This window comes from Pinus tabuliformis, chromosome 8, assembly GCF_031772625.1.
Source record: "Pinus tabuliformis cultivar Carrire ecotype Pingquan chromosome 8, CPIR1, whole genome shotgun sequence".
Classification (NCBI taxonomy): Eukaryota; Viridiplantae; Streptophyta; class Pinopsida; order Pinales; family Pinaceae; genus Pinus; species Pinus tabuliformis.
The window spans coordinates 363,479,558-363,505,883 of NC_142294.1; positions in this window are offsets into that span (position 1 = coordinate 363,479,558).

A 26,326-nucleotide genomic window follows, 5' to 3' on the forward strand; every position below is an offset into this window, starting at 1 on the left:
TTTGGAGGTGCCTCTTCCTCTTCGATTTTCATCGGCTGATTTCGGGAGATTCTGTGGACGATTCTCGGCGCCGTCTGGACCAGGTAGGAGCTAAACCCGAGCTCTTTCATTTCATGGTTTCCTCTTTGCATTCTGTGCATCTTTTCCTGTTTTTCTGAGCCCCTGGGGTTTGATGGGCGCGTTTTTCTATCAACGCACCATGTGCCTAGTGAAACCTGCGCTGAATGTCAGCCAGTATGAAGGCAGTTTGACATTCAACGCAGGTGAACCATTCCTGCAGGTGCGTTGGGAGAAAATGAGGAACTTTTTGCATAGATTTTGATGAAATTTTTTTCTGTTTCGCATCAAAACCAGGATCTAACTCATCTCATGTTTGTTTTTCAGAGATATTGGAGCAAAATGACCCTTACATGGCGAGAACGAGAACATGAAGAAGAGGACATGATTGCCCTACATGATCCTGTCACGGTGAACGCGCTGAGGAACTGTGGCCTGCTGAAGTTCTTCCGCATCTCTAGCATGAGGCAACAGATTTCCTTACTGCAGTATTTGCTCGATGCTTGGGATCCCATCAACCAATTATTCCAGATTAGGGGCAAATCTATCCCCTTGACCGCAGTAGACATTTACTTCTTGACTGGCTTGTCGAGGAGGGGTGCCCCCATTTCTTTGTCAGGTTCGGCCCGAGGGAGTGACTCTGTCAGAGACTATGTCCGCCAGTATTGCAGGGAAGGATCTCAGCCGAGCAAAGACGGCAAGATCGTCATCCGTGAGGTTGGTGACAGGTCCCTTATGTTATAGACATTTTTGTGCCTTACAACATTGAGCATGAAATGTCCATAATCTAAGGGATCCAAAGTCCCTAAACATGTTGTTCCTACCCCTGGAGGAACAAGGCTAACAAACCACAGCAATTCACAAAAGTTCTCCACCTGAAACTGCTCAAAAACAAGTCAATTCAGGATCATGTCAACTGCTCCATTGACCATCTGCGCTGAATGTTAGTGGCTCCACTATCTACCTGCATTGAATGTCAACTCCAACACTAGCTACCTGCACTGAGCGAGTTTGGACAAGTGGCAGACTCATTCCTCAAGGTGTCAATGCTCAGGAAGCTTCCAAAATGACACTTGCCTCAGGGAATTCGACTGGTGATGAGTAAAAGGTTCCAAATGTCCAAGTGGAAGCAAGAACCTCCAAGTGGACTCAAGAACTGAGAGAGGAAGAGGACACTAGTCAGATCCCAAGCTGACTCATCCTCTCTCCAAAATAACTAATATAGATCTCTCCTCCATGAGATCTAGAGGCTGGAATTTTGTTATTGCAAATAATTGTTGTTGGTTTGAGACTGGAAACATTGGGTGCTTAATGCTTTGAAGGGAGCTGAAGAAGGAATTCCATTCTGCTGGGAAGGAGATGCTGGATTGGAGCCCTATGGGTTGTATCTCTTCCTGAACCCTGTTACTTATCAATAAAGCTATCTCGGTTTGCTCCTATATGCTGGTGTATTTGTATGATTGCATTAGTGTATTTTATTTACTTCTAATCCTAAATCATTTATGAAAATGTATATTTGCCTTTGTGTTGTGTTCTTCTCTTGTCGCAAGTAGCTGTTCTCTTGTCACAGGTAGCTGTTCTCTTGTGATCTCGTGGGAATCAAGTAGCTGTTCTCTTGAGCAAGCGAGGAGGCAAGTAGCTGTGAACACCCAAAGAGAAGAGGATCTAGATCGAGGGACAAACGAAAGACAACGGTAAGTCTATCGATCTCCCCTCTTTCACATTTCATAAAGGAAGAAACCAATATAGCTGTACTCGTTTGTTGCTAAGGTACTGTCACACCTTAGGTGGATAGGATCGTCCTGCATAGGCATTTTTCCCCACAACAAATTGGCGACTCCACTGGGGAGATTTGTTTTAGTCATTTTATTTGTGTTTGCATCATTGTTTGTTTCATAGACTCAACAACAACATTCGAACTGCTTCTGCAAAGTAGACTGTTGCTGCCTTGATCCTTCACTGGATTTTGTCTATGATCTGAACAATGAACTCACAAGTGATTTGATGATCCTTTGTGATAGTCTTTAGTACCCTCTCAAAGCATCCCTTTGATTATACCTTGCTTGTGTTTCTGATTTGACCTGAAACTGTTGATTTTTGAGCAATTTGTGACCCAGAACCCAAGAGAAATGAGAGTTTCTCCTTCAGCGCAGACACTGTGAAGGCAGTCTGCATTTCAACGCAGGTCCCATGAAGGCTACCTGCGCTGAATTTCAAACCCACAGTGTTGAAGTTGCGCTGAACCAGTTTGGCCTTGTGCAGCTGGGGTTCTCTGCTCTCTGTTGCCCTGTTTTGATCTCTGTTTTTGCAGCCTTTAACCAGCATAGGTACCAGTCTGATAACTCCTTTTCTTTGCTTAGATTCCGCCTCCTTTTGTACAAAAAGACTGTGAGTGTTTTTATGTGTTTGTGGCGTCATTTATAGTTTTCCTTTGCATAAGTGAAATAATCATCCTGTAGCCCTTGACTCAGATCTGATTGATTGTGATCTTGGAAGAGAGTTCATTGGCTGTTTGCAGATTGATTATACATTTACTTTTGCTTATTGGTTTGAATTTGTCTCTTTTAAGTGTCAAAACAAGTCTTTATTTCGAAGATCGTTAAGTAGTGTAATCTCTTCTACCCTCTCTGATTTCGAAAAAGTGAACTTGTTTGTATTGATGATTTAAAAGCAAATTCAAAGTTGTACAAAAATCTTTCTTTGTAGGCATCAATACTAAGAAAGCAGAAAACAAACACCTGCATTGTGCATTTTACATTTGATAGTTTGCATGTTGGATTTAAGAAAAGTGCATTAGAGTGAGTTGATTGCTCTTTGAGAAAAGATGATGTCTTTCTTTTCCCTTAGTAGCTAGGATTTTCAAAGTTGAAAAGATATAAAGCTTGCTTATCATCTTTAGACTGCATTTAGGAATTTGTATCATACATCTCGTGGTGAACCTTGAAAGGCAAACTTTAAAAAGATCAACCTAAAATAAACTGAATGAACCTAACAACGCTTTGTAACATAACGCACAACATAGAGGTCTAGGCTAGAGACGTGTTCCGGCGTCGTTAAGCCTAGTGACTGTCGATCTCGTGGAAGGTGGGTGATTCCTCCTGAGGGACAATAGCGCTAGTACAGATTGTGCTCCCACGTACCGTCGCGTATATATTGGGAGACCCCTATAGGCATATATCCTTTATCCTTAGGAATCCGTGTCGGCCGCCCTACTGATCGCAATGCAGTGAACACAGCATTCACGAAGATCGACCGCCCGTACCTTAAAAAGTATTCTGCGGTTTTGTGAAAAGTTTGGCACACCCTCTGCCTAGAACTCTAGAGCAGTTCCTTTTGGCCTTTTTCAGACTCTATAACGGAAAGTGTCCATCCGAGCATTTGTCACTTCGGGCTCGTTAAAACATCGAAGGAGACTAGAGTCATCTTTAGCTTTTTCTCGACTCTTTAAAATTGAAAAAGCAAGTTGTGTCTAAAGCGTCGTTAAAATTTATTTTAAACGGAATAATCATCACCATTCCCTCGTTGATCTTCGAAGTTAGTCTCTTTTCATCGTAAGTTCTTGTAGAATCACTAGAAAATCTTTTAGATAAACTAGATATGTCTAAACAACCATCGACATCCAGGACTGTGTCATCCGACACAGCAGCGGCAGAGCCTCCTGCTGCTACCCCAACGATGTTCGATGGTATACCATCTGTCCCGGCAAGTTATCAACAACAAGCCAGAGTCCCATCAGGGACTGCTTCGACGACATGGTTAGTTCCTATTTCTTCATCCGGATTATCATCTGGTATTTCTTATGTTGAAACTCAACAAATTGATCCAATGTGTCTTCAAAGACCAATCTGCCCTTTAAGTACGGGATTGCCACCATATGGAGGGCAGTATGCTTTTTCATTGTTCCCTCCTGGAGAACAACCATATGGGAGTTTACAACAGAGTTCAGGTCAAACTGGAATTATATCCAGCGGTTGGATACCAATACTGCCTCAACAACGAAGGGTTGCATATTCAATGCAACCAGTCCACCCTGTGTCGAATGTTGCCACTATACCTGGTATGGTGATTGCGTCGCAAGTACAAGTGCTACCTGTTGCATGTCAACCCCAAGTTTCTTAGGTTGCCATACAACAGCCCCTTATCTCGACAACTCAATCACAACCTCCGGTTAGTGCCTCCTTATCTGGAGCGACTCAGGCTCAAACAAGTACTATGACTCCTCATCTTGGTCAATCATCCAGTATTGGACAACAGCAAATGGTCCAACAACCAGAGCTGGTTCAAACTCAACCACCCCCATTCCAGCAATCATATCGAGGACCTGAGCAACAAGTCTTTGTAAGTAATGGGAAATCGCATTTACAAAGCGGTTACCAACAACCATATTATAATGGTTGTGCCCATCAACCTTGTCAAAATTTCCAGCATCAAATACATTATACTGGTATGCAAAGACCCACTGCTCAGGCGATTCCATCTTATCCTGGGTATGCTTCGCCTAACCTGAATCAACAGTTTCCCTTTGTAACAACTCTAGAACTACCAGATCTTAACCGGCTGACGAATGATCCAATTGCTTATGCCCCTTGGTGGCCAGTGATTCCGCATAAACTTCCGTCAGATATTCCTAAATTTAATGGAAATCCGGGTGAAGACCCGTCGAATCATGTGATGACATTTCATCTGTGGTGTTCATCAAACACGCTGAATGATGATTCGATAAGGCTTCGCCTTTTTTAGAGGATGTTAACGGGTCCAGCGGAAAAATGGTATATTGAATTGCCTAGAGCTTCGTTCGAGAACTTCAGTACCTTAGCCACAACCTTTTTAACCCATTTTCAATTACCGATAAGGTATGAAACGGGAACAGAACTCCTTACCAACTTCAAACAGACAACGGCCACTCACATATCTGATCATATACATGAGTGGCGACGTCGTCGCAGGATGGTAAAAACGTACGTTCCCGATCAGCTATTAGCTGAATGGTTTATCAAGTCTTTACTTCCTACAATCACGGAAGATGTGGCAAAGGGGGGAGTCGTAATGGAAGAGCAAGTAATCGCTCGTGCGCAATATCTGGACTTGGTCTATACTCAGTCTGGCACGCTCTACGACAAAATACCTGACGACCCTAGACCGGAATTCTCAATTCCTCCTCCTCCTAAGTCAAACAATGACTCTCACGCCGGCGATGGCGTGATTGGCATGACAAACACGAAATCGACAAAGGCTACGTTCAAGAAAGCCCGTAAGATTTCAGATCAAAATGCAAAAGATGAACTTCTTGCCTCGGAAGTAAATGCCGCATCGACCGACGAGGGCAAACAACTGAAGCAACCAGGGGGCAAGAAGAAAAAGAAAGGGAGAAAAAGGAAACCCCCTGCGGGGTGTCATATATGCGATGAGGATCATTAGACGAGAGATTGTCCACATATAGCTGAAGTTAAGAAACTCTTTAAGAGTTCAAAAACCCCAGCAGTATTGATTGATCCGTTTCCAAGCCCGGGAACCAAACTGGTTGCTAATCAAAATGCTTCCCGATCCCAAGTGCTTATGTTGTCTGTCTCAAGGCAGCAAAATGATGCTTTGACAAGTCATAAAGATTACGAGAATCCACGGCTGTCGAATAACAAGGCTAATGAACAACTTAGTAGTTCGACGACAACTTTAACCAAAGTTGTGCCACCCATCATTCCTGAACCAATGATAAAGTCGCCAAAGGGAGTAGTACACAAATCGACATTTAATCCTCGTGCCAAAGTAGCACAGAATTATAATATAGTAGAGGACCTGGCCCAATCGCCGTCCGCTATGTCGACACTTGAGGTACCGCAAAATTGCCCCTCCCAAGAGCAAGCTTTATTATCAGCAATAGGTGGGATTGGCCCAATGGATTCCAATCTTGTGGCCTTTGATCATAAAGAATATGACCCTCAGTTACCAGCTCAACTAGCTTTCCTTATTCAAATGAAAGCCCTCAACAAAACTGTTCATCGAACAATTATTGATGAGGGGGCATCTACATGTCTTATGTCGAGGAGTTGCTGGAAAAATTTAGGCTCACCACCCTTGTCGAAATCGTCAACGACGTTAAAAGCATTTGATGGATGATCATACACTCCATACGGGATTTTAAGTAACTTGCAAGTTGAACTGGGGGGCAAAACAGTAGAAGTTGATGTTGAAGTAATCGATGGAAACCTCGATTACAACATCCTACTGGGAAGGCCCTGGATATATGCCATGGCCGTAGTTGTGTCGACCTACTTCAGGAAGATTGCATTTCCCTTTCAAAGAGGAATTACAGTCGTCGACCAACAAACTTTCCTCCCCGACAGTTCACAAGTTACGGGAAGCACTCCAACGATCCATGGAAGAAATCATTCGCTTCAAAACATTGGAGTAGGTCTCCTAAAAGACCCTGCCTTAATGGGTACTTTTGCCCTACCGCCTGCGAGTAATCTGGCGGAAGTAGCCACAGTGGAAACCTGCAATATGAAATCTTCTATATCTAATGGATTCAGAAGATTCCTAAACATTTTGTCAGCATGGATCATCGCCCTAATAGAAATACTGTAAATACAGTGGGCGCCGAGGACGGTTCTAATCTCGTGTCAACCTCGTTAAAAAATGAAACAAGGAGTCATGAGGATAGTTCTTTTACTGAGTCAACCTCATTAAAAAATGAAACAATCCCCTTTCCAAATCTCAAAGGTAAACCTTCATTCCAACCACCAAGTTGAATGCAATGAAGCTTGGGGGGCATGTACCTCGATTTGCGTTGTTATGCTGGGGGCATGCAAACTTATGAACGAGCAGTTTTAGCATAAATTTCATGCTCGTTAAAAAATAAACGCAAGATCCGAGCAGTTTTAGCACATAGTTCATGCTCGTTAAAAAAAATAAACATAAGATTGAGCAGTGTTTTGGCGCATTCAAGCTCATTAAAAAATGAACCTATTCCGGTAAATAACCATTGTGTATGTAACCTTATCAGCCATTAAAGCCTTGGTCGTGTTTGCACCTGCCACCTCCACTTTTCATTTGGCCAATCGTTCACCTCCATATGATTGTTTACCCATTTTGAGGAACAGCTGCGAAGAGTGATTTCACCTAGCCATCCTTGTGACACTGCCGTGATTGGAAAATTCCAACCTGTACCTGGAATCTGCTGCTATCCCTGTCTCTCACTCGTTCCTCAAAAGACGAGTCTTCTTTAAGCTCTTTTCAACTGACTCGTAAAATATGAAAAGATTGCCGAGTTTTGGCCTTCCAGCTCCTTAAAGCGACCGGAAGAGCTATCCCTCCTCTAGATTTTAATCTTTTTGGACCTGAGGGATTATTGCACAAAAAGATCGAGCGCTTGTTTTATTCGGCTCGTTAAAACTATCGAAAACTCATCCCTTCTGTATTGTTTTATACTTTTTCGGACTTAAGGGATTAGATGACGAAAAAGGAATTTTGGAGTTGACTTTATGTACCTTTTCAGACTCTCTAAAAATGAAAAGGACCGAGTTATCCTTGTCGTTAGACTCGTTAAAATCATTAAATAGTGACAAACTTGTCTTTAGACGAGAACGAGTTTCACTATCGCTAGGCTCGTTAAAACATAGCGATGGGCTTGCCCAAAGGGCAGGTTATAGAACAAGCATATGTTATCCTCCTCAAGCTTGACAAAAATAAAGAAGTACTGGTCAGCAATGACTGGGGAAAAATTGGGAGAAAATCAGGAAAACTTTGATGGTAGCAAGTCGCTCTTGAACATGACACTTTTCCTCCGTACCACAATCGGTTTGGGTTGTTTCATTCATCGGTCACATCACCCTGGTCTCGCCATACCATCCATATTTGGGGTAATGCTACTGATCCATCACATCAGTGTCGCCATATGTTCAAGAGAAGTCGTTCAGAAAGAGTCAACTGGGTCCCATCCACTACCATACATTATCCTTCATCCATTCATGACCGCCACCCTGAATCATATGTCATAGATCGTTTTCACCTCCATTAAAATCATTAGCTCTGTTCCGTGTCAGTGATGTGGGATTCATTAAGGCCATCCTTTGACGGATCGCTTCTTGTCGACATCAGCTCATTATCCAAGAAGTTGATCTAGGAAAAACCCCTTCAGTACTTTGAAGCTTGCATGCCTCAATGGCAAGTTTCTCACTTCCGGCGACAGGTATACATCAATGACCTTCAACCAGAAGATTTTGCGTGGTGTTCGACGCCAAGTCCTTTATTCACACCACGTGAATTGTACTGCAGTACCTTGAGGGTCATTATCATTATCGGTGATTCCTCTCGCGCTTGTTAACGATTTACCTCATTGACCGGTAATCAAGCGATGTCTTTCCATGTTCGACTTTAGCACAATTCTCACATGGATCGACTTGTACTTAGAGTGAAGATCGAACGAGTTTTGAAGACCCCGGATCTAGTTTCATCCATCCGGGCTACGATATATATTTAGGAAAGATAAAGACATTTTCACATGTACATCATTGCAGCAGATAATCATCCTACTCAAAGGATGATAATTTCATCAAAATTATCAGTCTATCATCAGACGATTGTGTGTGCTATGTACAGAAAAATGAATTTATAAAGCTGAGCATGGGAATGCCCGCCTCAGCTAGATCATGAAAGCAGTATGAAAAATAATGTATTGTATTGTATCTTATTGCAGGTCTCCCTCCCAGCATTGGATGAACTTCGGATCCCCCTGATAAAGCATTGAGCATGAAATGCCCATAATCTAAGGGATCCAAAGTCCCTAAACATGTTGTTCCTACCCCTGGAGGAACAAGGCTAACAAACCACAGAAATTCACAAAAGTTCTCCACCTGAAACTGCTCAAAAACAAGTCAATTCAGGATCATGTCAATTGCTCCATTGACCATCTGCGCTGAATGTTAGTGGCTCCACTGTCTACCTGTGTTGAATGTCAACTCCAACACTAGCTACCTGCGCTGAGCGAGTTTGGACAAGTGGCAGACTCATTCCTCAAGGTGTCAATGCTCAGGAAGCTTCCAAAATGACACTTGCCTCAGGGAATTTGACTGGTGATGAGTAAGAGGTTCCAAATCTCCAAGTGGAAGCAAGAACCTCCAAGTGGACTCAAGAACTAAGAGAGGGAGAGGACACTAGTCAGATCCCAAGCTGACTCATCCTCTCTCCAAAATAACTATATATAGATCTCTCCTCCATGAGATCTAGAGGCTGGAATTTTGTTATTGCAAAGAATTGCTGTTGGTTTGAGACTGGAAACATTGGGTGCTTAATGCTTTGAAGGGAGCTGAAGAAGGAATTCCATTCTGCTGGGAAGGAGATGCTGGATTGGAGCCCTATGGGTTGTATCTCTTCCTGAACCTTTTTACTTATCAATAAAGCTATCTTGGTTTGCTCCTATATGCTAGTGTATTTGTATGATTGCATTAGTGTATTTGACTTACTTCTAATCCTGAATCATTTATGAAAATGTATATTTACCTTTGTGTTGTGTTCTTCTCTTGTCACAAGTAGTTGTTCTCTTGTCACAGGTAGCTGTTCTCTTGTGATCTCGTGGGAATCAAGTAGCTGTTCTCTTGAGCAAGCGAGGAGGCAAGTAGCTGTGAACACCCAAAGAGAAGAGGATCTAGATCGAGGGACAAACGGAAGACAACAGTAAGTCTATCGATCTCCCCTCTTTCACATTTCATAAAGGAAGAAACCAGTATAGCTGTACTCGTTTGTTGCTAAGGTACTGTCACACCTTAGGTGGATAGGATCGTCCTGCATAGGCATTTTTCCCCACAACACCTTAGGTCTATCCTGTATACTGTTGGTAGGATGGCCGGTAGTGCGTCTCTTCATGTGGCCAACAGATCTTATATGCAGCATGCCTTGGAGTGTCTCCAACCGAAAGTATTCAACTGGTGTGATGCAGTACTTCTTCAGATGAAAAGTCAGTTGACCAAGGTAAAGGACGGGAAGTTGAAGAACTTTGGATTCGGTTCTATTTTGACTGCCTTCGCCTTGGAGAAGATACCACTGATGCAGCCACAGTACATTGCACTCGACTTGCCTTCTCCTACTGAACCACGCATGCAGAGATGGGTTGATCACATGTCTAGGCATGCTGGTCAATCTCAGATTTCTTTCTCTGATACCTTCTTCAGGTGGTTCGAGCGTCAGGAGATGGTCTATTCTGAGTATCCATATGTTGGCATGGACTTCCGGGGTGATCCGGATTTGGTACTGTCGGACGGCGAGCAGTGGGGCGCTATTGGTAAAACCTTTGACCATATCACTATTTACTGTTTTTACTCATAATGTCCTTGTGCTTTATTCTATCAAGACTTTAATCAAACTCATGTGTGCATGCATATGTTGGTCCTGTTCGCCCAGCATTTCGCCCGAGAGCGCCAGCCGCTGCCCCAGCAGGAGAGGCTGCCGAGAGGGTTATTCTTTGTGACCTTGATGTGGCCGAGACCCTTAGAGCTGTGCAGGAGCAGGTTGAGAGCCTTACTCTCGGCATTCTAGACGTGAGGATCGACGAGTTGCCCTTACAGTTGCAGCGGCATACTACTGGTGTGCCTAGACGATGGACTCATCTCTTACGCATGATCGCACAGGCCGTGACGTGCTATCATGAGCATCACTAGACTAGGGTGCCCCCTAGCACTTTTGAGTTTTTGGGTCATGTGACCGATTTTGTCTTGGTTACAGAACATTATATGTAAACCATAAACAGCTTATATATATATTTTGATTTTCGGGGTTTAATTCTGATTGAGTTATGTGATCCATATGTACAACATTGATGATGTGTTTCTTTTTATAAATGTTGCAAATGTCTATCTAACACATAGTTTGCTAATGAGTCGGTTAATGTGTTTAAGTTTCTGGAAATATGTTGGTATTGAATTAAATCAAATTGTCTTTCCAAAATCTTAACCCTTAGGAACATGCGATAAATAGCTGGGTTGCGGACGGAACATATACCATTGAGTTGTAGTATTACGAGTTGTGAGTCTAGCCTGACGATTAGTCGGTGTATACCATGGGTGATGGCATCAGAGAGTAGTTCTATCAACGCGCTATACTCAGTGATGTTATTCGTTGATTGCCCAATACATACACCTCTGAAACTTACTAACTCGCCGCTTGGATCAAAAATGGCCCAGGCTGCGGAGGATAGGTTCCGCGAACTACGACTCGCTCCGTCGGCATATCCAACACATGTCTCCAAAAGGTTTGACATCTGCAATAAATGTAAAAAGGTGGATTACTCGACCAAAACAAACACTTTAAAGAAAACAAAATACATCAAAAGCATACAGGTTACTATTTAAGCATAGTAACGCTTGAGGTACAACCCATTACGGGGTTGCGCCAGTGGAATTCCGTCATAATCCATTAACTCGTAGGCTCCTTTTTCTAACACTCATTTAACAATATAGGGGCCCCTCCATAAAGAATTAAATTTACCCGCTCCCAATTTATCGGATTCTTGGTCTTAAAGCAAGACCAAGTCACCTTTTGAGAAGACACGGGGTTTGACATTTTTGTCGAACTGCGCCTTGACTCGTTTCTTATGGGCTTCATTAGCCAAAGCAGCATCACGACGGGTTTCATCCAATTGGATTAATTCCAAGAAACAGGCCTCTTCTTCTGAAGTTCTGGGGAGGAGATCAATTGCGAGTTTAAGAGACGAGATTTCACACTGGACTGGCAAGACTGCTTCCAGGCCATACACCAGTTGGAAAGGTGTGAACCCAGTTGCATTCCTTACCGATGTTCGGTAAGCCCACAAGGCTGAGTACAGGATTAGGTGCCACCTTCTTTTGTGAACTCCGATCATCCTTTGCAACATACGCTTCAGGACTTTTTTGATCGCTTCAACCTGTCTGTTGGCTTGCGGATAATACTGGGTAGAGCTGTCGTGAGATAGCCCTAGCTTGGTAGCTAATTCAACCATCATGTGATTGCGAAAATGCGATCCATGATCCGTAAATATAGCCTGTGGTACGTCGAATCTGGCGACTACATGATTGAAAAAGAATAGGGCAGCTGTTTCACCAGTATTATCTAATGTAGGCATCGCCTCAACCCATTTGGTAAAATAGTCAACCGCGACTATGATATACCCATGTCCCCTGGTCGAGGTGGGGTTACATGTCATGAAATCGATGCCCCATTTGGCGAAAGGCCCCACAGCTACTATTGGCTGTAGCAGAGCAGGAGGTCTTCTGGTTTTGCTATCAAAAATCTGACAAGCATGGCAACTTCTGACTGCGGTTATGCAATCTTTGAACATGGTTGGCGAGAAGTATCCTGCTCGTAAGATTTTTTGTGCTGTAGCATAACCAGATTGATGCCCCCCACAGGCGCCTAAATGACACTCATTCAGGGCTTTTTCGGCTTCCTCATGGGTGAGGCACCTCCTCAGAACCGTATCGACACCACGACAGTAAAGTGCATCACCGACGATCATGTAGTCTTTTGCTTGGTATCTAATATGTTTTTGTTCTGAGTGAGAGGTGTTTGGCTGAAATCTTTGGGTTTGGAGATAAACGATTATATCTCCATACCACTCATCGCTTGTGGATATCAGAAACAAACTTTCGTCCACTATTGATTCTTGGGATGTTTCATCGTTGGACGACGATGGGAGATCGCATAATAATTTTGCGAAAACCAAAGCTTTCTTTGATTTGGATTTTACAAATTCCAGATCAAACTCTTGAAGGATTGCTATCCATTTTGAATATTTGCCCCCCAGCAACTGTCGCGACAATATATAAGTCATGGGGTTGCAATCTGATAGAATGGTAGTTTTCCGAAAGACATAATGTCGAAATCTCTGTATCGCTCGAACAGCAGTGAGTGCTAGTTTTTCAACGTAAGAATATTTACTTTCTGTATCATTCAAGTTTTTACTTAAATAATATATAGGATGTTCAATTCCATCGACTTCTTGAACTAAAACCATTGCAATGGTCGTATCCGCTGCAGCCAGATACAGGTTAAAATCTCTTTGATAGTCCGGGGCATACATTAATGATGCTTTTACTAGAGAATCTTTCAGAGCATCAAAGGAAGCTTGCGCCACTTGATCCCAGACAAAAAGTACATCCATTTTCAAAAGACGAGTATAACCTTTAGCAAGTTCTGCGTAATTTGGAATGAACCTCCTCAGAAAGTTTGCTTTCCCTTGGAGTTTCTGAATCTGAAGCAAATTTGAAGGTGGAGGCAAATTTATGATTGCCTGAACCTTACAGGGGTTGAGACGAATCCCGTCCTTGGAGACTACAAAGCCAAGTAAACGACCAGAACTGACGCAAAATACACATTTGTGTGGATTGAGTCGTATCTTGTAGTGTCGGCAATGTAGAAATATCGCTCTTAAATGCTGCAGATGATCAGTCCGCTTTCGCGAGTGAGCTGGAAGGTCGTCGAGGTATGGTTGAACGATGTTCTTAATGTCATGGAAGGCATAATTCATTGCCCTCCGAAACGTCGCCCCAGCGTTCTTTAAACCAAAGGGTAATTTTCGATATGCGAATGTGCCCCACGGACAAATAAATGCAGTCTTTGACTGGTCCTGTGGGCGGATATTTATTCGATTATACTCGGAGAATCCATCCATAAATGAAAATATTTCACATCCGGCGCATTCATCAATTATCTGGTCGATGAAGGGTGTAGGGTAGTTGTCTTTTGGACAAGCTTGATTTACATCCCTATAATCGACGCACACTCCAATTGTTCCTTGTTTTTTCATAACAGGGACAATATTCGATACCCAATCGGTTAGAGGAATTGGGTAGATGAAACCAGCATGGAGAAGTTTTTCAACTTCTGCCTTAATGGCAGCGGCTTTCTTGGGGTGCACCTGCCGAAGCCGTTGTCTTACTGGTTTGACATTAGGATACATCTTAATTTCATGTTCAACGATACTCGAGTCGATGCCTGGCATTTCATCATATGACCAAGCAAAGACATCTCTGAATTCGCGAAAAAGAGCGTTATATATTTCCAGTTCTGAAGGAGAACAACATTTGCCGACATAAATATTCTCTACAACATCTGTTTTGGTTGAGATATTTATGGCTATAGTCTCTTCTATATTGGATAGGTTCCGCTCGGAATCCACCGTATTTACAGTATTTGATAGGAATTCAAAGACTGAAGGATGATAAAGGTCATCCTGAGTATCTTCTTCACAATCCGGAAGAAGGGAACGATGGTGGCTATCATTCCATGGTGCCCCCTCAATCAACATTGATTGTATGATTCCTTCGTCGGTTCCATGCACTCGCGACCAAGGATCCAAGGGGGTACCATATTCTCTACACCTATCTACCCAAACGCACGATGAGCGTTGATTTGGGTTCGCCTCCCAAGCTAGGAACATTGATTGCTACAATATTTTCGTTGGGCTTGGGGGCAAAACCATTGCATGATCCATGTTAATATCGTCTTCTGAAATCTTTTGTGCGGAAGATATCATGTTGCAGGCTCCTACCAACGCTACTTCTCCAATATAGATTGGAGGTGGAAGCGCGAAAGTTCCCATTAATGTGGGGTCTTTCAGTAGGCCTGCTCCGATATTTTGAAGTGAATGTTTGCTCCCATGGATCATTGGAATGCTTCTCGTAACTTGAGAACCATTGGGGAGGAAGTTTTGCTGGTCAACGATTGTAATCCCTCCTTGGAAAGGGAATGCAATCTTTCTAAAATAGGTCGTCACGACAGCTACCATGGCATAGATCCATGGTCTTCCTAGTAGGATGTTGTAGTCAAGGTTCCCATCAATGACTTCGACATCTATTTCTACTGTTTTCCCTCCTAGTTCAACTTTCAAGTTATTCAAGATACCATATGGGGTATACGATCATCCATCAAATGCTTTCAATGTTGTCGAAGATCGCGACAAGGTTGGAGATCCTAATGTTTTCCAGCAACTCATCGACGTAATACATGTGGATGCCCCCTCATCAATAATCGTTCGATGAACGGTTTTGTTGAGGGCTTTCACTTGAATAAGGAAAGCTAGTTGAGCCAGTAACTGAGGATCATATCCTTTATGATCGAAGGATACAAGATTGGAATCCGTTGGGTCAACCCCACCGATAGCTGATAACAAAGCCTGCCTTTGGGATGGGCAATTCTGTAGTACTTCAAGAGTCGACATAGCGGATGGCGATTGGGCCAAATCTTCCACTATGTTATAATGCTGTGCTGCCCTAGCGCGAGGATTAAATGTCGACTTGTGTACTACTCCCTTTAGCGGTTTTATTGTTAATTCAGGTATTACTGGTGGCGTTACAACTTCTGCCGAAGTTGTTGTCGAACTACTTGGTTGATCTTTATCCTTATTGTTCGATAGCTGTGGATTCCCGTAATCTTTGTTCCTTGTCGAGATCAAAGCATCATTTTGTTGTTTTGAAACCGACAACATTAGCACTTGAGATGGGTAAGCATCTCCACTATCAACCATATTTGTTCCTAGATTTGGAAACAGATTAGTTAACACTGCTGAGGTTTTCGAACTCTTAAAGAATTTCTTCAGCTCAGCTTTGTATGGACACTCCCTCGTCCAGTGATCCTCATCGCATATACTGCATGGATATTTCCTATTTCCAGGAGGGTTCGAAGAAGGTTCTTCAGGTGATGGCTCATCCTGTTTCTTCTTCTTCCCTTTGTTTTGTTTCTTCTTGCTTCCTGGTTGTTTGGTTTCTTTGCCCTTATCTGTCGATACGGCATTTACTTCCGAAGCAAGAATTTCACCTTTTGCATTTTGATCTGAAACCTTAAGGGCTTTCTTAGATGTAGCCTTTGTCGATTTCGCGTTTGTCGTGCCAATCACGCCATCGCCGGCGTGAGAGTCATTGTTTGATTTAGGAGGAGGAGGAATTGAGAATTCTGGTCTAGGGGCGTCAGGTATTTTGTCGTAGAGCGTGCCAGATTGAGTATAGACTAAGTCTAGATATTGTGCACGAACGATAACTTGCTCTTCAGTTACGACTCCCCCCTTTGCCACATCTTCCGTAATGGTAGGAAGTAATGACTTTATAAACCATTCAGCTAACAGCTGATCGGGAACGTATGTTTTCACCATCCTACGACGACGTCGCCACTCATGTATATGATCAGATATGTGAGTGGCCGTTGTCTGTTTGAAGTTGTTAAGGATTTCTGTTCCCGTTTCATAGCTTATAGGTAATTGAAAATGGGTTAAAATGGTAGTGGCTAAGGTGCTGAAATTGTCGAACGAAGCTCTAGGTAATTCAATATACCATTTAGCCGTTGGACCCGTTAACGTCCTCTGAAAGAGGCGAAGCCTTATCGAATCATCGTTTAAGGTGTTTGACGAACACCATAGATGAAAGGTCATCACATGATTTGATGGATCTTCACCCGGATTTCCATTAAATTTAGGAATGTCTGATGGAAGTTTGTGTGGAATCGCTGGCCACCAAGGAGCGTAAGAAATTGCATTGTTCGTTAACCGGTGTAAATCAGGTAACTCTAGAGTTGCCATGAATGGTAACTACTGGCTCAGGTTAGGTGAAGCATACCCAGGATACGATGGGATCGCCTGAGCAGTTGGTCTTTGCATACCAGCATAATGAAGCTGATGCTGGTATGACTGGTAAGGTTGGTGGACAAGACCATTATAAAATGGTTGATTTTGACTGTTTTGAATGTACGGTTGTCCACTGTTTGCAAAGATCTGCTGCTCCGAACCTTGGTATACTTGTTGGAATTGTGGTTGTTGGTATTGCACCAGCCATGGTTGAGAAGCCATGTGCTATTGCGCTATACTAATCGTTGGACCAAGGTGTGGGGTAATTGTACCCGCTTGGACCTGTGTCACCCCACTAGTTGGTGATTGTGGTTGAGTCACAGGGTCAAGGGGCTGTTGCATTACAACCTGACAAATCTGAGGTTGACATACAACAGGCAATGTTTGAACTTGCGACACTGTCACGATAGCTGGTGTAGTTGGGATGTTCGACATAGGTACACATTGTTGCATAGAATACACAACCCTTGGTTGTTGAGGTAGCGTAGGTACCCAACCACTTGATGTAACTCCAGTATAACCTGAATACTTTTGTGAACTCCCGTATGGATATCCTCCCGGAGGGGGTAATGAAAGGGCATACTAACCCCCATACGGTGGCAATCCATAACTCAAGGGGATTGTTTGTCCTTGGGGACTGGATTGCCCAAATTGACCTCCAAATGGATCAATCTGGCGAGTTTCAACATAAGAGTTGTCGGATATTATTCTGGAGGAACAAACTGGAACGGACCACACTGTCGAAATAGTCCCTGGGTGGACTCCTTCTAGCGGTTGTGAGCTAGTCGGGACAGATGGTATGCCGACAAACATTGTCGGAGTGACGGCAGGGAGTTCTGTTGTCGCTGTGTCATTCGACACAGTCCTAGATGTCGACGGTTGTTCAGACATTTTGAGTCTATCCAAGAGATTACCTAGCGATTCTACAGGAACTTCCACTGGTGGTAGACTAACTTCTGATGTGGGGAAAAATGCCTATGCAGGACGACCCTATCCACCTAAGGTGTGACAGTGCCTTAGCAACAAATAGAAACAGCTATTCTAGTATTCTTCCTTTATGAATTAAGAATGAAGAGAGATAGATGGACTAACCGATGTCTTCCGTTTGTCCCTCGATCCGGTTTCTCTTCTCTTTGAGAGTTCCCAGCTACTTGCCTTCTCGCTCGCCCAGCTTCAACAGGTTCCTATAAGATCACAAGAAGGGGACACTACACAAAGACCTAGATTCATATTCATAACTAGTTCAGGATTAGAAATAAACTAAACATACTAATGCAATCATACATCAAAGATACATCAGTATATAGGAGAAACCAAGATAGCTTTATTGATGAATAACAAGGTTCAGGAGGGGATACAACCAAGAGACTTCCAATCCAGCATCTACCTCCCAGCGAATGAAATCCTTTCTTCACCTCCCTTCAAAGCATTAAGCACCCAATGATCTCAATCTCAAACCAACATAAATTCTTTGCAATAACAAAATTCCAGCCTCCTAGATCTCATGGAGGAGAGATCCATATATAGATGTTTGGAGAGAGGATGAGTCATCTTGAGATCTGACTAGTGTCCTCTCCCTCTGTCAGTTCTTGCTTCCACTTGGAGACTAAGAGCCTCTTACTCATCACTTAGTCGAACTCATCAAGGCAAGTGTCATGGAGGAAGATTCTGGAAGCTTCCACAGTCTTTACACCTCTCACAAAGGACCCTGCCATTTGTCATTTCCCGCTCAGCGCACCCTAGTAGTGCTTCCACCTACGTTGCAACGCAACTAGCCAGTGTAGCCTCTGCATTTCAACGCAGGCAGCTAGTGGAGCCTCTGAATTGATCCTGAATTGACTTGTTTTTTAGTAGTTTTTGGTGGAGAACTTCTGTGAATTGTTGTGGTTTGTTAGCCTTGTTCCTCTAGGGGTAGGAACAACATGTTTAGGGACTTTGGATCCCTTGGATTATGGACATTTCATGCTTATAGTTGTAAGGCACAAAAATGTCTATAACAGTTGCCCCCTAAAGTATGAGGCCGTTTATCGGGTGAAATGCTTTATCAGGAGGATCCGAAGTTCTTTCAATGCTGGGAGGAGACCTGTAATACAATACAATACAATACATTATTTTCATACTCTTTTCACGATCTAGCTGAGGTGGGCATTCCCATGATCAGCTTTATAAATTCATTTTCATGTACATATAACAGACAATCGTCTGATGATAGACTGATGATTCTGATAGAGCCATCATCCTTTTGGTAGGATGATTATCTGTGCTGTAAAGCTGTACATTTCTATGTCTTTATTTTCTGAATATATATCGCAGCCCGGATGGATGAAACTAGATCCGGGGTCTTCAATCTCGTCCGATCTTCACTCTAAGTACAAGTCGATCCATGTGAGAATTGTTCTGAAGTCGAACATGGAAAGACATCGCTTGATTACCAGTTAATGATGTAAACTGTTAACAAGCGCGAGAGGAATCACCGATAATGAAGATGACCCTCAAGGTACTGCAGTACAATTCACGTGGTGTGAATAGAGGACTAGGCATCGAACACCACGCAAAATCTTTCGGTCGAAGGTCATTGATGTGTACCTGTTGCCAGAAGTGAGAAACTTGCCATTGAGGCATGCAAACTTCAAAGTACTGAAGGGGGTGTTCCTAGATCAACTTCTTGGATAATGAGCTGATGTTGACAAGAAGTGATCCGTCAAAGGAGGGCCTTAATGAATCCCACATCAATGAAATGGAACGGAGCTAATGATTTTGATGGAGGTGAAAACGATCTGATGACATATGATTCAGGGTGGCGATCATGAAAGAGTATAATGTATGGTAGTGGATGGGACACAGGTGACTTCTCTGAACGACTTCTCTTGAACATATGGTGACACTTATGCGATGGATCGGTAGCATTACCCCAAATATGGATGGTATGGCGAGACCATGGCGATGTGACCGGTGAATGAAACAACCCAACCCGATTGTGGTACGGAGGAAAAGTGTCATGTTCAAGAGCGACATGCTACCATCAAAGTTTGCTTGAGTTTCTCCCAGTTTTTCCCCAGTCATTGCTGACCAGTACCTCTTTATTTTTGTCAAGCTTGAGGAGGATAACATATGCTTGTTCTATAACTTGCCCTTCGGGCAAGCCCATCGCTATGTTTTAACGAGCCTAGCGATAGTGAAACTCGTTCTCGTCTAAAGACAAGTTTGTCGCTATTTAATGCTTTTAACGAGTCTAACGACAAAGATAACTTGGTCCTTTTCATTTTTAGAGAGTCTGAAAAGGTACGTAAAGTCAACTCCGAAAGTCCTTTTTCGTCATCTAATCCCTTAAGTCCGAAAAAGTATAAAACAATACAAAAGGGATGAGTTTTCGATAGTTTTAACGAGCCGAATAAAACAAGCGCTCGATCTTTTTGTGCAATAATCCCTCAGGTCCAAAAAGATTAAAATCTAGAGGAGGGATAGCACTTCCGGTCGCTTTAACAAGCTGGAAGGCTGAAACTCGGCAATCTTTTCATATTTTACGAGTCAGATGAAAAGAGCTTAAAGAAGACTCGTCTTTTGAGGAACGAGTGATAAAACGGGTTAGCAGCTGATTCCAGGTACGAGTTGGAATTTTCCAATCACGGCAGTGTCACAAGGATGGCTTAGTGAAATCACTCTTCGCAGCTGTTCCTCAAAATGGGTAAACAATCATATGGAGGTGAACGATCGGCCAATGGAAAAGTGGAGGTGACGGTGCAAACACGACCAAGGCTTTAATGGCTGATGATATTACATTCATGGTGGTTATTTACTGGAATAGTTCATTTTTTAACGAGCTTAAACGCGGGCGGAAACATTTGCTCGATCTTATGTTTATTTTTTAACGAGCATGAACTATGCGCTAAAACTGCTCAGACTTATGTTTATTTTTTAACGAGCATGAACTATGTGCCAAAACTGCTCGAATCTTGCGTTTATTTTTTAATGAGCATGAACTGTGTGCTAAAACTGCTCAATGATGGTCTTGTTTTGGATTTTTACCATAAATAGCTTTGTTCTTTCAACAGATAGTACTGTATCTTTGACTGCTTCATCAAACGAGTTAGAAATAAACAATATTTGTTTGAAAATGAGATTGACACATTGATATTTTACTTTGAACTACGTGAAAAGCAATTAAAAGTGTTTTTACCTCTCATTTTACCATTTCATTTGCACTTGGTTTGTTGGAGCTTTGGAGGTGCCTCTTCCTCTTCGATTTTCATCAGCTGATTTCGGGAGATTCTGTGGACGATTCTCGACGCCGTCTGGACCAGGTAGGAGCTAAACCCTAGCTCTTTCATTTCATGGTTTCCTTTTTGCATTCTGTGCCTCTTTTCCTGTTTTTCTGAGCCCTTGGAGTTTCATGAGCTCGTTTTCCTATCAACGCACCCTGTGCCTAGCGAAACCTACGCTGAATGTCAGCCAGTATGAAGGCAGTTTGACATTCAATGCAGGTGAACCACTCCTGCAGGTGCGTTGGGCGAAAAAGAGGAACTTGTTGCACATTTTTTGATGAAAATTTTGCCTGTTTTGCATCAAAATCAGGATCTTACTCCTTCTCTTGTTTGTTTTGCAGGGATATTTGAGCAAAATGACCCTTACATGGCGAGAACGAGAGCATGAAGAAGAGGACATGACTGCCCTACATGATCCAGTTACAGTGAACGCACTGAGGAACTGTGGCTTGCTGAAGTTCTTCCGCATCTCTAGCATGAGGCAGCAGATCAACCTACTGCAGTATTTTCTCGATGCTTGGGATCCCGACCACCAAGTTTTTCAGATTAGGGGCAAGTCCATCCCCTTGACAGCAGTGGACATCTATTTCTTGACTGTTTGTCGAGGCAAGGTGCCCCCATCTCTTTGTCAGGTTCGGTCCAGGGGAGCGATTCTGTGAGAGATTTTGTCCGCCAGTATTGTAGGGAAGGATCTCAGCCGAGTAAAGACGGCAAGATCATCATCCGCGATGTCACCGACAAGCCCCTCAGGGCTATCTTGTTTACTTTTGGTAGGATGGCCGGTAGCACTTCTCTTCATGTAGCCAACAGGTCCTATATGCAGCATGCCTTGGAATGCCTCCAACCGAAATTGTTCAACTGGTGTGATGCAGTACTTCTGGTGATGAAAGAACAGCTGGCCAAGGTAAAGACCGGAAGATTGAAGAACTTTGGTTTCGGTTCTATTTTGACCACCTTTGCCTTGGAGAGGATACCACTGATGCAGCCTCAGTATATTTCACTTGACTTACCTTCTCCTACCGAACCACGTATGCAGAGATGGGTTGTTCACATGTCTTGGCATGCAGGCCAGTCTCAGATTTCCTTTTCTGATACCTTCTTCAGGTGGTTCGATCGTTAGGAGATGTTTTATGCCGAGTATCCATATGTTGGCATGGATTTCCGGGGTGATCCGGATTTAGTACTGCCGGCTGGCGAGTAGTGGGGTGCTATTGGTAAAATCTCTGACCATATCACTGTTTATTGTTTTTGTTTATAATGTTCTTGTGCTTTATTCTATCAAGACTTTAATCAAACTCATGTGTACATGCAGATGTTGGTCCTGTTGGCCCAGCAGCCCGTCCGAGAGTGCCAACTATCGCCCCAGCAGGAGAGGCTGCTGGGAGATTTATTCTTCACGATCTTGATGTGGCTGAGACTCTTTCAGCTGTGTAGGAACAGGTCGAGAGCCTTACTCTCAGTATTCCAGATGTGAGGATTGACGAGTTGCCATTGCAGCTACAGCGGCATACTACTGGTGTGCCCAGACGATGGACTCGTCTCTTGCACATGATTGCACAGGCCATGACTTGCTATCACGAGCATCATTAGACTAGGGTGCCCCCTAGCATTTTGAGTTTTTGGGTCATATGACCGATTTTGTCTTGGTTATAGAACATTATATGTAAACCATAAACAGCTATATATATTTTTGATTTTCAGAGTTTTATTCTGGTTTATGTGATCCATATGTGAAACATTGATGATGCTTTTCTTTTTATCAATTTTGCAAATGTCTATCTAACACATAGTTTGCTAATGAGTCGGTTAATGTGTTTAAGTCTCTGGAAATGTGTTGATATTGAATAAAATCAAATTGTCTTTCCAAAATCTTAACCCTTAGGAACTTGCGATAAATAGCTAGATTTCGGACAGAGTAGATACCAGTGAGTTGCAGTATTACGAGTTGTGAGTCTAGCCTGACGACTAGTCGGCGTATACCATGGGTGATGGCATTAGAGAGTAGTTCTATCAACGCGCTATACTCAGCGATGTTATTCGTTGATTGACCAATACATACACCTCTGAAACTTACTAACTCGCCACTTGGATCAAAAATGGCCCAGGTTGCGAGGGATAGGTTCCGCGAACTACAACTCGCTCCGTCGGCATATCCAACACACGGCTCCAATGGATTTGACATCTGCAATAAATGTAAAAAGTGGATTACTTAACCAAAATAAACACTTTAGCGAAAACAAAAATGTAACAAAAGCATATAGGTTACTATTGGGCATAGTAACGCTTGAGGTACAACCCGTTACGAGGTTGTGCCAGTGGAATTCAGTCATAATCCATTAACTCGTAGGCTCCTTTTGCTAATACCCTTTTAACAATATAGGGGCCCATCCATAAAGACTTAAATTTACCAGCTCCCAATTTATCGGATTCTTGGTCGTAAAGCAAGACCAAATCACCTTCTGAGAAGACACGGGGTTTGACATTCTTGTCGAACTGCGCCTTGACTCGTTTCTTATGGGCTTCGTTAGCCAATGCGGCATCATGACGGGTTTCATCCAATTGGATTAACTCCAAGAAACGAGCCTCTTCTTCTGAAGTTCTGGGGAGGAGATCAATTGCGAGTTTAAGAGACGAGATTTCACATTGGATTGGTAGGATTGCTTCCAGGCCATACACTAGTTGGAAAGGTGTGAATCCAGTTGCATTCCTTACCGATGTTCGGTAGGCCCACAAAGATGAGTATAGGATTAGGTGCCATCTTCTTTTGTGAACCCCAATCATCCTTTGCAGCATGCGCTTCAGGACTTTGTTGATTGCTTCAACTTGCCCGTTAGCTTGCAGATAATATGGGGTAGATCTATCATGAGACAACCCTAGTTTGGCAGCTAATTCGACCATCATGTGATTGACAAAATGTGATCCATGATCTGTAACTATAGCCTGTGGTACGCCAAATCTGGCGACTACATGATTGAAAAATAATAGGGCAGTTGTTTCACCAGTATTATCTAATGTAGGCATCGCCTCGGCCCATTTGGTAAAATAGTCAACCGCGACTATGATATACCCATACCCCCCGGTCGAGGTGGGGTTACATGTCATGAAATCGATGCCCCATTTGGCGAAAGGCCCCACAGCTACTATTGGCTGTAGCGGAGCAGGAGGTATTCTGGTTTTGCTATCAAAAATCTGACAAGCATGGCAACTTCTGACTGCGGTTATGCAATCTTTGAATATGGTTGGCCAGAAGTATCCTGCTCGTAAGATTTTTTGTGCTGTAGCATAACCATTGATGCCCCCCATAAGCGCCTGAATGACACTCATTCAGGGATTTTTCAGCTTCCTCATGGGTGAGGCACCTCCTCAGAACCGTATCGACACCACGACGGTAAAGTGCATCACCGACGACCATGTAGTCTTTTGCTTGGTATCTAATACGTTTTTGTTCTGAGTGGGAGGTGTTTGGCCGAAATCTTTGGGTTTGGAGATAAATGATTATATCTCCATACCACTCATCGCTTGTGGATATTAGAAACAAACTTTCGTCCACGATTGATTCTTGGGATGTTTCATCGTTGGACGACGATGGGAGATCGCATAATAATTCTGCGAAAACCAAAGCTTTCTTTGATTTGGATTTTACAAATTCCAGATCAAACTCTTGAAGGATTGCTATCCATTTTGAATATTTGCCCCCCAGCAACTGTCGCGACAATATATAAGTCATGGGGTTGCAATCTGATAGAATGGTAGTTTTCCGAAAGAGGACATAATGTCGAAATCTCTGTATCTCTTGAACAGTAGTGATTGCTAGCTTTTCAACGTAAGAATATTTTCTTTCTGTATCATTCAAGTTTTTACTTAAATAATATATAGGATGTTCAATTCCATCGACTTCTTGAACTAAAACCATCGCAATGGTCGTATCCGCTGCAGCCAGATACAGGTTAAAATCTCTTTGATAGTCCGGGGCATACATTAATGATGCTTTTACTAGAGAATCTTTCAGAGCGTCAAAGGAAGCTTGTGCCACCTGATCCCAGACAAAAAGTACATCCTTTTTCAAAAGACGAGTATAAACTTTAGCAAGTTCTGCGTAATTTGGAATGAACCTCCTCAGAAAGTTTGCTTTCCCTTGGAGTTTCTGAATCTGAAGCAAATTTGAAGGTGGAGGCAAATTTATGATTGCCTGAACCTTACAGGGGTCGAGATGAATCTCGTCCTTGGAGACTAAAAAGCCAAGTAAACGACCAGAACTGACGCAAAATACATGTTTATGTGGATTGAGTCGTATCTTGTAGTGTCGGCAACGTAGAAATATCACTCTTAAATGCTGCAGATGATCAGTCCGCTTTCGCGAGTGAGCTGGAAGGTCGTCGAGGTATGGTTGAACGATGTTCTTAATGTCATGGAAGGCCTAATTCATTGCCCTCTGAAACGTCGCCCTGGCGTTCTTTAAACCAAAGGGTAATTTTCGATATGCGAATGTGCCCCACGGACAAATAAATGCAGTCTTTGACTGGTCCTGTGGGCGGATATTTATTTGATTATACCCGGAGAATCCATCCATAAATGAAAAGATTTCACATCCGGCGCATTCATCAATTATCTGGTCGATCAAGGGTGTAGGGTAGTTGTCTTTTGGACCAGCTTGATTTACATCCCTATAATCGACGCACACTCTAATTGTTCCTTGTTTTTTCATAACAGGGACAATATTCAATACCCAATCGGTTAGAGGAACCGGGTAGATGAAACCAGCATGGAGAATTTTTTCAACTTCTGCCTTAATGGAAACGGCTTTCTTGGGGTGCACCTGCCGAAACCGTTGTCTTACTGGTTTGACATCAGGATACATCTTAATTTCATGTTCAATGATACTCGAGTCGATGCCTAGCATTTCATCATATGACCAAGCAAAGACATCTATGAATTCGTGAAAAAGAGAGTTATATATTTCCAGTTCTGAAGGAGAACAACATTTGTCGACATAAATATTCTCTACAACATCTGTTTTGGTCGAGATATTTATGGCTATAGTCTCTTCTATATTGGATAGGTTCCGCTCGGAATCCATCGTATTTACAGTATTTGATAGGAATTCAAATACTGAAGGATGATAAAGGTCATCCTGAGTATCTTCTTCACAATCCGGAAGAAGGGAACGATGGTGGCTATCATTCCATGGTGCCCCCTCAATCAACATTGATTGTATGATTCCTTCGTCGGTTCCATGCACTCGCGACCAAGGATCCAAGGGGGTACCATATTCTCTACACCTATCTACCCAAACGCACGATGAGCGTTGATTTGGGTTCGCCTCCCAAGCTAGGAACATTGATTGCTACAATATTTCCGTTGGGCTTGGGGGCAAAATCATTGCATGATCCATGTTAATATCGTCTTCTGAAATCTTTTGTGCGGAAGA